General features: G+C 37.7%; 1 protein-coding gene across 2 annotated transcripts in view; it reads left to right on the top strand.

Moving 5' to 3' along the window:
- Positions 1 to 16,830, top strand: part of LOC119732658 — an 88,447-nt gene that overhangs the window by 19,234 nt on the left and 52,383 nt on the right. The gene's annotated exons all lie outside the window — the stretch shown is intronic.

Here is a 16,830-nt window from a genome sequence, read left to right as displayed (position 1 = left end):
TCAAGTTCACACATGGATTGCACTTCATTTTGTCTACATTTTGGTTTGATCCATAATTGAAGTCCATGCAGTTACCATGCACTCTTTTTGTGTGATCTTGGAACAACCATAGAGGAAGCACATGAAACAACCAACGTTTATGACTTTGGTGACCACTACACATGAATTATAAAAGAAAACCTACTGAGATCCATACTACTTTCACATATTTGGCGTGCATACGTGTCCCATGCACACATACCCTTGGGGACTTATTCCTCATTACACTACATGTAGTTCCCCGATTAAAATAAAAAATTTGTTTACTCTGAAAACACCGTGCAAAATTTCATCAGAATCAGAGGCAAATGCCAAGCCTATGCCACAGTGTCCTGACTATGTTCCACAACATGCACTGCTTGACAGGAACATGCACATCACAACTGCAAGAGCATATTTGATTTTAACAAGTAATTGAGGTATAGTATGCATATCCGCGTTTAAAATTCAAGCTCTGATCAAGCAAGCATGAGTTGATTGACCATTGTCGACAGGAATCGTTCATCGTTGTGAAAATGCTAACCAAACTGTCAAGCATGAGTCACACCATGGAGATATTGGACTTGACCGAAGGGATTGTTGTATTAGGTAAAGCTGTAACTCATACCTCATGGTTTACACAGGTGAAGCTGAGATTGATCTCGATCTGTTAGAATATGCAAAGATGCTGGATGTATTTTGATTTTATAATGTCTACATATTTATAATACAGATATAACACCTTGACTGCATGGTCACATGTTTCCTTTTACACCCGAAAATCATATTTTTATTAATATTTTCTTTTCCGTTTCTTAGACTTGTTCATGCTTCACATGAATTTTAGAGAGATGTGAATGTGTTAGGGTAATTTACATTTCCTGGCAAAAATACGTAGCATTTGCATAAAAAAATGTCCTTACACAAAATACTGCAATTTGTATTCACAGTAATCCTCTTAAAAGATACTGAATCTTAGCCACAAAAAAAAAAAATATTCTGGGCATTGTAAAATAGAACTGTACATGGCTCTCGACACTAGCTTAATACAAACCATTATGCTAATGGCATGCGAGAGTCCTGTCCAAATTTACCTGGAAAACAGAGCTGGCCTTTTCTCATTTCATTAGCAGCAGCTCCAACAGTCCATTGGATTCCTTATTGAGTCGGGTCTGGACTCCTGTCTTGTACACTAGCGCATAAAGTGATAAAATGTTTCCACTTCATCACACACTCCGTTCCCAATTCACTGGTGGCCTTTCGGCTTCCGTCTATCACTGCCGGAGGAGTGCTTCTCGGAGTGCTTCTCGGCCGGTGCACGCGGTGTGCAACAATTGCAGTGAAGGGAATAAAACGATAAGGTCTGATGAGAGACAAGACGGAAGGAGGTTCAACAGAAAGAGGCAGAGCAGACAGGAAGTCAGAAGTCAAAGACAAAGTCAAGAAATCACAGATTAAGTTGTTATGAAATTTGAAGATTTTTTTTTCAAAAAGGGGTTTTCCTTTTTTATGAACTTTCTAAGCACATATTTCTCTAGTTCCATAAATGTACTAACCATACAATTTCTTCCAAAGAGCCCGGCATACATGTTCATGTACATGTATCTTTTTGTGTGGGATCAAATGAAATTTTAACCAACTGATAGCTAGGATGCATGACTGAAATTCAAGTAGTGTAAGATAATATTCAGCAACGTATTTTCTAAACTATGCTCGAATGAAAATCAACTGTTTCGACAAAAACATTCTGTCTCAGGTGCTGCCAATTTTGTAAAAAGATTACAGTTTTACAGCTGTAGAAATGTGAATTTCCAAAACTACATGTATATAAACTGTCAGATTTAGGAGCACAGTATAAATAATTGTACATATTTAGTAACAACTAAACTCTGCCAAAATCACAATGAGGGTTCTTTAAACCATTGGAGCTGGAAAAACTGCGGCAATATAATCATTATTTAAAATGGACCCATAACACTTCACTAAGCCGGTTATCAAGTAAGCTTGTAATAGTGCCAAACTAAATTAATAAAGAGCAGCCAAAATTAAGTTGAGGCACTTCTCACTGGCGATAGCATACATTCACCTGTCTAAAGACTCTGTTTTTGTTGACAGTGTATATTCATGTACATACCCGCATCAATTTTGTTTAAAATTCAGCCCGAAATTGGAGTGTATTTCTGTCTTTTTGATGAAGCAACAAATTTTATATGTACATTGTGTATTTATTCCAGATGAAGCTCTTATCTTGCAAAAGGGCACCATTTGGTGATCATTCTTATTCTGTATTTCTTTAAATATTTTCCCCTATGATGTTTGAAATGGAATATTCTAGGCTTAATTTTACATTCATATTGCAACAATCTAATCACCAGAGACAAAAGAGATGTAATGAGCTAGGCATCCTGAATGAAGACCGTTTCATACTTCATGCAAAAACAAAAGCAGCACTAATATCATGACGTCTACAATTGAAGTTTCACTGTGACATTCACTGTTACCATAACAAATCTGAATGGCAATAATGTTTGCATGGGGTATAAATGGGGCCTTAAATTAAAGCTAGTTTGTACACATCATTCTGAGTCACATCATACTGTTCACTTTGTCCTGTTTCACATTATCCTGTATCACATTATTCTGTTGCACATAGTTGTCCTGTGTCACATGATACCGTGTCACATCATCCTGTGTCACACAGTCATGTGCCACATCATACAGTGTCACATCAGCCTGCATCACATTCTGTGTCAAATCATTTGTGTTACATCATACACTGTCACATACTGTGCCACACCAGCCTGTGTCACATCATTCTGTGTCACATATCGTCATACATCACATCATCCTGCCTCACATCATCCTGCGTCACATCATCCTACGTCACATCTACGTTACATTGTTTTGTGTCACATCATCGTGCATCACATCATCCTGCATCACATCATCCTACGTCACATCATCCTACGTCACATCTATGTTACATCGTTTTGTGTCACATCATCCTGCATCACATCATCCTGTGTCACATCTTGTGTCACATCATCCCTTGTCACATCATCCATTGTCACGTCATCCCATTTCTCATCATCCTGAGTCACATCATCCTGTATAGCATCATTTTGTGTCACATCATCTTGTGTCACATCATCCCTTGTCACATCATCCCGTGTCACATCATCCTGTGTCACATCATCCTGTGTCACATCATCCTGTGTCACATCATCCTGTGTCATATCACGTGTCACATCATCCTGTGTCACATCATCCTGTGTCACATAATCATGTGTCACATCATCCTGTTTCAGGCCTGCCAGCTTGCTTGCATGTCTGCCTCCCATATATTCCTTTTTATTCTAGCTAGCTCCCCCTTGTCAGAAACTACATCTGCGGCAATCAATCATACATGCTTACCTTTAATCTTTAACTACTTGTGGAAGTATGAATTGTGCAGAAGTCAAATCAGCTATAAATGTGAAACAAAAACAACGCTAGTTAAGGACTTAAAGGATTTGTTTCCTACGGGAATAAATAAGGTTAAGCATACATGTGTAATAACATATACACGGCCAGTGAAACGAAAACACTTGTAGCATGAAAGACAAGCATGCTAGCAAACTGGAAGTGCTTGAAGGAGGGAAAATGCAGAATAAAAATGATGGTACATGCTAGGCACATGTAACATATGATACAGATGCCACTATGTTTTTATGATTTGACTACTGCCTCTATCTTGCTTTGTTGCTTGTAACAATTCAAACAATACAGCTTTTTATCACAGCAGGATGCTTTTGTTTTTGACAAAAAGTGATCTAATTATTGCAACAGTCTTTGGATCATACATAATATTGGAAAGGTACTTGTTTGTGACCTGCGGCTATTTGTTTTGTATCCACGTAGAGATCAATACACATTTGTAATTTTCACAAACTAAACTTAGTTATTAAAGTTTGGCACATTTCTTCAACATTTGAAGAAAGTAAAACATACTAGTTCACATTACACAAGTGATGTTGTTCATTAGGGAATTGTTAAATTTCTGAAATTAAAATCTTAAAACCTGAATTTAGGCAATTTCATATTAGTTTGGGTACAAGCTAGACTGTAGACACTCACCTTGAACTAATACATGTCATTTTACACATTCAAACAAAAATCATTATCATTAAATTGATTACTGCTTTGATACGTTGTTATTTGGTTCACTTATTACAGTAAACAATGTGATGTACTTCAAATGCATCTAGTGTTCTGTGTTCAGTATACGGATACATTGATATTCTTAAAGGTAGAGTCCATCATTTGTTGTGTATTTTTTTTCGTTTGAAACAACAAAAGTGCTCAAAATCAAAAGAAGGGTGCTAAACAACTAACCTGATGAAGGTTTAGTTTAGTTAGTGAATGCTGTATACTCTGAGAAAACAATAATCTAGGATCTCGATTTCAATTTCAAAGTTGGCGAGTCATATTTTGAATTGTGCCCTGAATCTCTGTCTAGATCATGTTCTCATTCAGCCAGTTGCAGACTGCTATGCGATGTCACGCACTGAAGTGATGAATTGTAGCAACCGCGCGTGCATGTGCGTCATGTCAACACTTGCGCGCACCAGTCACCAAATTTGAAACGACTTACTAACAAAAATTTTCAAAATTGCGTCTTTAGACGCATCTTGGAAATTACCTTCTTTAATTGTTTTCTTCAAAATGACAGCATGCCAGAAAGAATTATTTCACTGGGAGTTTAGTGCCATTACTATCTTTAAACCAAGTAATAAGCTTTTCAATAATAATCATGTCAGTTACTTTTTGGATAGCTGCAAATGATGTACTCTATCTTTAATGAAAGAATGACTCCTTGCCTTGTTTTTATAGAACTTGAAATGAACAGGTAAATGAAAACTTGTGTAAAATGAATATACTGCAGAAATTTACATGTGGCTAAATTTAGTTTTAGTTTTACCTGCAGTAACAAGCATCCAGAATTGAAATGCCCATACATTGTAGCAACTCATTGCAGATGACCAACATTTTCAACCATTTTAAAAACGCATTAAAATTTGATCAAGCAATTTTACATACAAAAAGTATCATTATTTTTTGGCGTGTATAGTTCTATATAAAACTTGATCGAAAACATCAGCAAGTTTGCCTCATTTAGGAAAAACATGTACCGGTACTCTTTGTACAGATATTGTTGCGCTATGAGGTCTGTGAGTTTGGTCACTACAAGGTAAAGGTGAGAAATATGGAAATAGAAGTCCTAGGGCTTTACTAAAGCTTAGCATGCATTACATGACTGAAATCTTCACTAACAGGTTCGTGAATCCCCACTTGCTTGCAATTCCTTCATGGTTTCACATGACAAACATCCGCCGTTTAATATAATACTGTCCCCTGTGGGGTGCTGTCGTCTCACCTTCACGATATTATGCACAGCATTGCGCGGTGCCTTGAAGGATCCCGCTCCTGACACCATTGCGACGTTTCTAGCCGTGAATAATTGCTTAACAGGATCAGTTGCACAATGCATGGCAACTACTTACTGGTAGGCTACAGTATATGCAGCGTGGGCTTTAATCCCATTTGTCACGATATTTGTGCTGAAGCAGTAGGTGTAAAGTTTAACAGATTATTTTTATGAAGATAAGTGTAGCTAGATATTCTTGTCGGTTTCCTAATTCAATTGACATTTCATCTCAAATCTTCGTTGGTCGTTAATCAGAAGTACTCACAATATTTACTTTTCTTGTTCAGATATATTGCATAGTATACTGTCTGTTGCCCTGATCTGTTAATTCATTCTCAGAGATTTGTTGAGTCTCTTCACATGGTACGTAAATTGACCATGTCACACTGGGAGAAGGGTCTATGCTAAGAACTCTTCACCACCGTTTTGTAATTCACCAAAAAGAAATTATATGCTGAAGGTGGAATATTGTTTCACTGTTCCCTTTTTTAAGGAATGTTTGTCCTTTTGATATTTGTATATGTTGTGCTTATATAGCTCTTTATATCAAAGGTATTGAAGCGCTTCACAATTATTACCCCTGTTCATCGGGCCATGAGACCATTTTTTTTGCACCAGCAAGAGATCAGCTCAATCTGGCCTCTACCTTCACAGGTACCCATTTATACACTCCTTGGTGGAGAAAGGCAATTGTAGTAAAGAACACAAACACCATAATCCCCATCAAGGTTCAAATTCAGGTAGCATGGAACATGAGTCAAACAATGTAACCACTGGACCTAGGTAAATTGAGGCAGTTTTTATATTTACTTCTCATCTTGAGTTGGAGCTTGAAATATATTTTTTTCTTTCTGAACAGTAGACTCCCTCATTACTACATTGATGCAGTTTTTTATTAACCATTATTGCTGCTATGAAACTGCACATAGTATGAGGCAAAAATGTGAGTGAAATAACTGATCGATCCAGGATGGAGTTATTTAAGTTTTTGTAGTCAAGCATCGAAAAAATCTGATTACGGGAAAATGCCATGTTACTTCTGAACTGATTTTGGTCGATGTTGAATTCACAGACTATATTTTATGGACTTTTTGCATGGTGGCTAACTGTGTGTTTACTATGTGTAGCTTAAGTCAGTCCTGAAGGCAGTCATTTGTTTTCAGGGATGTCACAGAAAGATTGTGATTCATGCCAAGCCATCCCACCGGGAAAAGTGTGAACTGTTAAGAGTGTGATTGAGTGAGCTGAGAGAGTACCTTTTTAGACATCTTGGAATCACTGCTCAGTTACACTCTTCAAGACAGAACATAGTGTCTACTGTTACAATCTCCATGCTGATCTAGGTCACGCTGCAAAATGTTAGCAGCAGTCACTCTCCACCAACGTTAATTGCCCTGAAACTCTAGAAATCTGATTTCAAAGAGAAAACGTTTGTGCAATTCTGCAACAGGCGCCTGTGGTGCAAAATGTATTATGATATATTTGACATATTTTTGATCATTGCCAAAAAAAAATGAGTTTTAGCCTTCTCCTGACGTTAGTCACATTCATAGAGAAGACACATGCACTCTGCTTTTTTTTTGTCAGTCACTTCGATTGGTCTTGCCATCCCCTTTATCGTGAGGGAAATCAATTGAATTGAAATGGAACCTGCTTTAGCCCCCCCCCCCCTCCAACCACCATCCAATTCCACTGTTAGCAGAGTGGCTGTATGAACTGGCTGCATTTCCCTCCGGGGTCACTGACATCTATGGCACCAGGCATGGGATGGATATCGGCACATCAATTCACTGATCCTTCTCTCGCATCCCTCCCTGATAACATCTCTCAGGAATTATAGACATCAAAGGTGGAGAGATTTCACGTTCCATGATATTTATGCAGCGGTCTCAGTATTCCTAGAGGGCTTCGTGCTTTTCTTATTCTCAGTTCTCCACCGGACATTTGACGAGCAAAAAATGCTAATCGTATCATGCGTTATGCAGGCCTTGGGGATAAATTAAAGGTCATAGCTGCACATGTAGCAGATAAAGTACATTGAATCATACTATTTATTTTGAATGGATATGCAAACATATTTCAGCATGTGTGAAGTTTATAAAGTGTGTATGCACGTTTTCATATTTTACATGTAGTTTAGTGATTAGGTTTGGTCTTAAGATAAGGTCATAATAGTTATAAAGATGGTTATTGAAATTTAAAATTGCTGAAAAGTCAAAAAGTATAATCACTGCACATAAAACTCATTCTTTAAAATCAAACACATTTCTGACTTAGAATGTGAACAATTTTGAATGAACTTGTTTTGTTATGGGGGGAAGCTTTCAATAAGAAAAATTTAAATACTTTATTTCCCATTTCCTTTAAACAAAAATTAAAATGGGGGAGGGGTGGTGGTCATAGATTAATGTTACATCTTTGGTGAATATTGACTGCATTTTGGTCAATATTAGAAGTGAACCATTTTATTGCTCGTTAAAGCTCTTACAAAGAGCCATTATCTTCTCTGATGCATAGTGGGGCTTTCAACTTTCACATTTCCCATTTTAAGCAGAATTCAGATTCTTTTAATATCTAAGAGTGAGAAAAATGCTCATAATATATTGAAGTCAACATTGAAAGTTGTTGAAATTGTAATTAAACCATATTTGCACTCAGCATCCTTTATAATTCCTACCATTATAGAACATGTAAAACTGTACATGTTGGCCACTTTTCCAACTCTAGGCCCACTGTGATGAACTTTGTTTTTTTCCTATTTCCTACATGTATAACAGTAACATTACCCTGACACTTTAACATTACCCTTTAACTTGCGAAATAGATTTGCATAGCTTTCTCTAAATTCATGTTGCCATGGAATTAGGTACATATGATATACAATGTGATCATAAGATTGTGTTGCATTTTACTGACAAATGTTTACATTGTCGATACATTTTTCATTATTAAAACCGTAGTCTGAAATACTGAATAAAATACATTTGTTTTCAATTTTTGATCTCAACTTTTTGGGGCTTTGCCGAATCTACCGAATATCCCACTATTCGATCATTCACCGAATAAAATCTGTGATGAAACTTTTTTCGTATAAGTTGAGTGGTTTTATTCTTTGTCAAACATGTACATCAATGCATGATTTGAATTTTTGGTGAAAAACATTAATTTAGCCTTAATTTAAATCTTTATCTGTCAAATATCCCCTTGTACAGCAAGCAAACATGAAGGCCTAACTAGTGTTTGCGATTAACGATGCGACTCTCGCAAAGTAACAGCAGATTGACACTCTTATTAATGGATGGAAAGCTCAAATTAATCAAAACATCTATCAACATTCTTGGTAGGGGCATATCATTGTATTTTTAAGAAGGATCATTTAAAAATAAAGCCCAAAACCAGTGGCCGAACTGAAGTTTTGGTATTAGTTTAATACGCATATCATCGCTGTCAGAGAAACGTCAAGACTTTCTACTTTCACTTTTCCATCTGCTACGTTTTCTGAGCTGAAATTGCACTCGTTCGTACGGGCTCCAATTCCTCTTTATTTCTGAGAAATGAAAGGTCATGTGCAATGACAATTCACAGAGAGTCTTATAATGTAAGTACTTCCTGCAAAACAGGTGCAATTTCACCTCAGAAAATGCCGCGGATGGAAAAGTGAAAACAGAAAATCTTGAAGTTTCTCCCATGGCGGTACTACATTATACTATGTGTAAACACAGAAACTTCAGTTCGCCCACTGCTTCTGGGCTTTGTATTTATAAAATCCTTCAAAAATACAGTGATCTTCCTATATTGTTGATTGCTGTTTCGGAGAATTTGAGCTGTCCATCCATTTATAAGATTGTCAATCTGCAGAAATTTTGCGAGAGTCACGTACTCGTTCATCGCACTCACTATTTACGTGGATATAAGTTTGTTTGCATTATATGCCTCGCTTTCACTTCCAAGATGGCATACCCTGAGAAAGGTCTATTGCCCAATGCCCAGAAGCATACATTTTTTAAACTCCAAGTAAAAACCAGTTAAGACTCTTTGCCAAGGAAATTTAAAGTAAATCCTAGGAATATTGTTCTTGATAAGACTAGTTACTCTTCTTGAATTGTGTGATGTTGTCCACACCACAAAATCTGCCCCAAATACTCTCCTCATTGCGGAGTAAAATGTGCCCAAGTATTAACCAGAAGTAAATGATGTGATAGTAGCAGCAAAAAGGAATAAATGGAGATGGGCAGGGCGCCTGGCAAGAAAAGAGGATGAAAGATGGAGCCGACTTGAAACAGACGGCAACCCTTATATGGCATAAGGAAAAGAGGGCGAACTTGGTCTAGATGGAGAGATGAGCTGGTGGTGGAAACAAGGACAACAGCCTGGAAGAGACATACGGGGAAAGAGAGAAATGGCGTGCTATGGGATAGGCCTTTGCCCAGCAGTGGAACAATACAGGCCGATGATTCAATTCAGTTCAAAATACTTTATTTGTTCTTAAATAGGCAATCACATTTGGTTGGACAGCTCTCTATAAAAAAACACTATAAGTAAGTAATTACTACTCGAATTAATATATACAATTTTAAACAATTACAAACTACATGTACTTATATCTAGATTTAACATTGATATAAAACTTCTCTAAAATATTCGTTAAATACGATGATGAATGTACATGTGATGACGAGTAAAATGATGGTTGATGGACCCTTAAAAATACATATATCAATTATTTTAAAGTCTCTTAGCACTTGAATAATGACAACTGGGATAACGACAACTTCCTTCTGTTCTGTGACAAATAAATTGAAATGACAAATAAAATGATGTACCCTTAAAAATACAAATATCAATTATTTAAAAGTCTAACAGCCACTGGAATGAATGACAACTTCCTTCTGTTGGCTTTACACGGCCGCGGAGGGCATCTGAGACGACGTCCTGATGGAAGAAACTGAAACATGGTTTTCAGCACATGATTTTCACTGGCTACGATAGAGTTGGCTTTCCTAAGCACTTGTTGTTCGCAGAACTAAAGGTCTCTCTGGGGCTCTCCGATAATTTTAGACACCAGGTTAACAATCTTTTGCAAGCTGTTCCTGTTCGTATAGGTAAACATACCAGGAAATAAATGAAAAGCACAACACACTTTCAATGAATGACCGATAAAAAGACTCGGAATAGTTTTGTCAACAGAAAAAGTCATCAACTTCAGTGGCGTAGCACGGTCTTTTTTATTGGGGGGGGGGGTTAAAAAATTGTGAAAAGGGCACTTGCACATCTGTGGTGAAATGTAGACACGGTTTTTCTCCCGACACTTGGCCTCCTTAAAATCAAAGGGGGGGGGGGGGACTCTGCCGATGGGGGCACTGTTCAAAACTGACGATTATGCACAATATATGGGGCTTTTAATGAGTCGCTTTCAAAAAAGGCACCTGGAACGGCCGATGAAAGCAAAAACGGTACGAATACGTTTTTACAGGGCACTTTTTTCGGGAAAAAAGGGCACTTTTTCGGACAAAAAGGGCACTTGGTCAGGAAAAAAAGGGCACTCTTGACAAATATTGGGCGGGGGGGGGGGGTAAGCGCTGGTGACAAAAGGCCTTTTAATGAGTCGCTTTCAAAAAAGGCACCTGTAACGGCCGATGAAAGCAAAAACGGTACGAATACGTTTTTACAGGGCACTTTTTTTCGGGAAAAAAGGGCACTTTTTCGGACAAAAAGGGCACTTGGTCAGGAAAAAAAGGGCACTCTTGACAAATATTGGGCAGGGGGGGGGGTAAGCGCTGGTGACAAAAGGCCAATGAATGGAAAAGGGCAGTCTTTTCAAAAGATTTGGGGGGTAAAAATTTAAAACTGGCCACGTGATGGGCTCTTGACCAATAGAAATGGGTAAACTGCATGTCTTAGGTATTTATGTATAACCATTTAGAGGGTCACATTATTCACAAATCATTAGGACTTTCAAAATGGCTGCCTAACATTTGGAATTGCTCTCAAACAGTTACACATTTGAACAACTTTGATGATGCCATACCACTGCTGCAGTGTTTTATCACATGCGTGATGCTCCTCTACCCATCTTTCCTATTCAGTTTTTTTCCAGGGTCCTTCCCACCTGTCTTTCCCTGTCCTTGTCATAAAATCAATACAGCACAGGTCACTTAACTCAGTTGGATGAGGAGACGCTGACCTGCCATGCTTGTTGTGTTTCTAATTTGACGTTAAAATGATTAAGTTTGTCCTTTGTGCCCAGGAGATGTTTTCCCTGCTTCCTTCCTTCTCCGAGCACCAATTAATGTTGATCAAATTTTCCAGCCAGTTTCCACTTGCTTTGTAAGCTGAAGCAAGGTGATGTGTATACATGTAGGTGCTGTAAAACTAATTCTAGATTGTAAAAAAAGGCATTGCTTTTTGAGGCTGGCATTTCTTGTGGAGTATGAATTTGTTTATCCCAAGTGGATACTAGTTTTCTTTTAAATTAAGTGGTGCAGTTTTGGGGAAACATTATCTAACATTTTTTTATTACAAGAGATACAAACACTGTGTATACAAACATTTAGTATTAAAAAATTTTTTTTGGAATTTAAAATAATAAAAAGTACGATTTTGCCTACTGATGGAGTCCAATTCAAAGTTTACTAAAACAAATTATAGTTCAAATCCTTATTTGTCACTTGAGGCAAATTTATGTAACAAAGAGTCCCTCAAATAAACAAATAATGAAAGGCATGTCACAGGAAAGTTTGAGTTAAATGATTTCTAACTCTAAGGCTCAAAATACCAATTCATCCAATTTTTTTTAAAATAAGGATTGTGAGTCAGAAGTCACACGGTACCAAAGTTATCTTATGTTGTGAAGAAATCAGGATTTTTTGTGTAAATGTTCCCCAGCTTCCTTCATAAGTACACATCACAAACTCAGTTGCATCTGACTTGCATGGTATTGATCAGGAAGTGCACACAAAGCAAGAACTTATTTTGAAGTCAAATCTCCAGGCCTGAGGTTTCAGAAAGCCTGAATATGAATGCTACCATCGCCCCGTAGGAGGGAGCTGATTTAGAGTTGCTGTTGCATTTGATTAAGTCTGCTTGGAATGAAAAGCCATTCGGTTCCTTTTATCACTGTCCCCAAGTGCACTTACTTAATGGCAGAGCATGTATACTTCCATTAGACAAAGATATCTCTTATCCAATGGTCATTAAATGATGATTTATTCGGCAAGAATCACAGCACATTATTGTGGTACTGTTGTAGACCTGTGTATAAAAGAGTTCACTTCCGCACCATCCTCATGGATAAACCTATCCATATTTCATGCCTAACGGTGGCCTGGGAAATCATGGAAAACGCCGGAAGGTGGGAGTAAAAAAATAAAAACAACCTGTGTGTACTTCTGGCTGTATTCTAGTTGGTGAATTCCCCAGCGGGCATCACAGGGGACAAGCCAGGAGCAAGCCTTGATAACTGCACGCGCACATGAACAACCAATCAATAAGCTGTGTGGCGGACTAGATTCACGTCCAAGCTGTCCCCTGTTGCTGCCGTCAATTGCAATTGGTGTCCCCGATGCATAGCTGCACGTTGCCGTGACCTATAACGCTACACGGTTCTGAGTTAACATTACTTTTTGGCAGTCTCCTTCCTGGAATGTTTTATACATAAACAGATTGGCACAGAAAGGCAATAAGTTATAAATCAATAAACAAACTTGATGCATTGTTAATCATACGCACTGTGGTGAGTTGGCGGAGGAGATCAAGTTTATACTCAACATTTTTAACTCTGAACTTAATTGTGTCTTCTTCTTTTTTTCATTTTTTTTTAATGTGCGAAGGGAATTGAAGGAATGACTCACTTCATTTTCCTTTTTTTATATAAAGTTATGCATAAATATAAACAAGGAGAGGCAAGATACAAAACAAAAAGCTGAGCATTGAACACAAATTACAGACAGGCTACACACACATACAAACAAAGGACATTTGCATAACAAATTAAAAAAATGTTATTGAGAATGGTGCCATGATTTCACAAATATGCTTTTTGCCCAAAAAAACATGTGCTTGGTTGAATTATACTGTAAATTAATGTCAAGTTTGCTGATGAGCCTAGTATTAGACTAATAGTAAGGTAAGCATGTTGCCCTATATGTGCAAAGTTTCGCGATCACATAGCTTCGATTCCAGGTGTATATCTCTGGAATACACTTGCGGTACATTTGACTAAAATGAATGACTATGTCTCAAAATAGATCTTTCAGCGCTTTGACCACAGGGTTCAAAATGAAATTATCATTTTCTAGACTGAGGCCTGTTTCCCATCAAGTCCACTACCCACAGGCTGATCCTATTAGGAGTCCTCTGTCATATAGAATGGTGGCCTTGGCAGGCCTGCCCATGATTAGGAGTGTCATTACTGCACCATTAGCTCTAGGGATAATGGCAAGTCAATAATTAGTCAAATGAAATAAGCCTATATGGATTGCCACAGCCAAGGATACAGGATTCATGCGCGGTTTTCATAAAATTTCAGGTATAAGATTTAGACCCGGTCTATACTGAATTTCAGTGTTTCATATTGGTCGTTTATATTGGTCGTTGCTCTAAAAACAGAGCTATCGACGGTGGTTATTAATCTAATAAAGCATCATGATGTAAACCATATCAAAGGGAAGAGTTATTAAGCTTTGTGTTGTTTATTTATTGAAGGGGATATACGTAAGGCCAAACAAAATAATAGTTCTGCTACCCTATAGTTTCCCTACCTACCCTATTCTGACAGCCCCTACCCTAATTTTTTTATTCGAAAATGAGGAAAAAAAACACCCAAAACCATCACTTTATACCTTTTAGCCTTGACTTCACGCAGACGCCTCCATATGATCGTACACACACAAAAATGCCCCCCCCCCCAAAAAAAAATTCCCTACCTACCTACCCTATTTTCGAATGCCATGTAATCGGAAGCAGAACTATTTTTTTTTTTGGCCTAACCACTCTATGATTAAAAAGGGTATAATGCATTACATTAAACCTACCATTTGAACAAGTTGAACAAACATCTTATCCAAAGGAAGTCACAGTCAGGGTAGTAAATTATTGGAATGTATGAGCACGCACTCTACCACTTTTGAAATGAAATTTAACAGACTCTAGCCCTGAGATATTTGTAAAAAGGGGCGGATCCAGGAATTTTCGCAGGGGGGGGGGTTTCATCAGCAAAAAATCTGAAAATGTACACAGGTTTTTTTCTCCGGACACTTGGCCTCCGTAAAATCAAAAACTGGGGGTACCATATTTCAATAGGGGGCGCTGTTCGAATTTGACAATTATTAACACTAGATTACAGAATGGTGTACCGTATTTTGAACAGGCGGACATTATACCAGTATAATTGGGGGGGGGGGGGGACTTATTTTTTAAAGAATTTGTATGATATTTTTTTTTTTTGACAGAGCTGTGGGGGTTTTGACCCCAACACCCCCCCTCTGGATCCGTGCCTGCAGGTAAATACCATTTTACTAGATTCCGTCATACTAGATATACAGCAATGACCACTAATAGGAGTCATTGCTGTATATCTAGTATGATGTAATTCAAGATGAAATAACAGGAACTCAATTTATTATAGTGTACATGTATTTAGTGTGTTCTCTTACCTGTTTACAAAGAATACAGAAATCCTTAATTACAATACAAAAATGTAAGAATTCTTATATATAATTTGTATATTCAAGAGCAAAGATCTCTACCTGTACATGTTGTACGGTTTACATTTAAAGGCATATTATCAGTTGCATGAAATGGATTGATTTAAGGGCTAGTAATTTAAAAACAGACATTGTTCCACCATGGAGCTATTTATAGCTCCATGGTTCCACTGAGCTGTTTAATGTTTTTTGTCCATTGCTGCTGAAAAAAACATGATAAAAACCCCGGTCCAAAAAAGTCAAAACTGTGCAGCTCTTGGAATCTGTCGTGCATAGAACCCATAGGTCACAGGGGGTACCTGAGTGCCAGCTCTGTCGTGGGAAAGTGATATACATGTACATACGCCTAGCGTACCTGAGCATATGCATGAAGTCAACAGCTAGCATGCGGCTGTTTAACAGATGTCGTATTTGAGAAAAGTCAGTGATGGTTAGGTCCTGATACGAAATTCATCTTTTCTTGAGAATGACAACATACCAAACTCAACCTCAAACTCGAACTCGATTACACAGGATGCTTCATACTATTATTTACTTGCAATCAAGTGTTTGATATTTAGGCAGTTATGTTTTTGAGTGTTTACAAATGATCCTAAATGCCTTTAAATACCAAGGACATATAAGTTTTCCAAATGGCTTTTGGTACATCAATTAACTAAATGATAGAAATACATGTAGTCTCTGGCACAATAGAACTAAATCATATTTCATTGTTTGAGCAAACTGTATAACATAATGTTCCAAATGCATTAATAAATATGTTTCTTGTGCAAATAAAAGCACAATAGCCTCTCATAGTATCATAATAGTAGCACAAACTATCTGCGTTAATGTTTTGATAGAAATATGTGTAAAAATTGAAAGGACGGAATGTGAGTTCAATCTGGGTCTGTTCATGTACATTATTCAAGCTTCCATGCAGCCAGGTCCCTCACCTAAATATTTGTATACTTGCAATTTAAAAAAAAGTTTAGAATTTGATCTTGTGATGTTTGGACGTAAATCACATCAAATGAAATGAAATCAGAGATATGTAATCCTTAAAGGTCAGCATGCGCCATATGTCATAATTTATGTGCCTGTTATGTTTTGGACTAGAGCTGAGCACCGTGAGGGCGCAATTCTCTTCCCCGGTATGTACATGTACGTGGCACCATATGTGAGGCTGTCTGAATATTCTTCGTGTTTCGGCCTGTCAAATAACATTAGTCACATTAGCAGGTGTAAAGACACAGGGTCCCCTGTGATACTAGTATAAGGCATGGACATCAATCGGTGAGGGACAGGGGGGATTCTTTTTAAAGTGAGGGGGAAACTTTTTAAAGTAGGGGGGATATCATACTGATTGTTCCCCCCCCCCCCATTTTTTCGTCCCTGAATAAAAATTGTAGCCTGCATATGATTGTGTAGCTCAGAAAAGCTTATTCCATGACTCCAAACTCGATAGTGATGTTTAAATGATTATCTTTTGCTTTAATAAAAAAAAATGCTAATTGGTCAAAGTGGTCAGAAATTGCCTCAGATCTCACCACAGAGCTTCTAGAATCCTAAATTTTCAGGGCCATTAAGAGGGCCCCGAACGCCATGCTAGTTAGGACTTTGTGCTCGCATTAGTTGTGATCAAGGTATGTCCTCCCCCCT

The sequence above is a fragment of the Patiria miniata genome, unplaced genomic scaffold (assembly GCF_015706575.1).
Source record: "Patiria miniata isolate m_02_andy unplaced genomic scaffold, ASM1570657v1 HiC_scaffold_24, whole genome shotgun sequence".
NCBI lineage: Eukaryota > Metazoa > Echinodermata > Asteroidea > Valvatida > Asterinidae > Patiria > Patiria miniata.
Note: the sequence above shows the minus strand (reverse complement) of the source record. Positions and strands in the feature narration are given on the sequence as shown.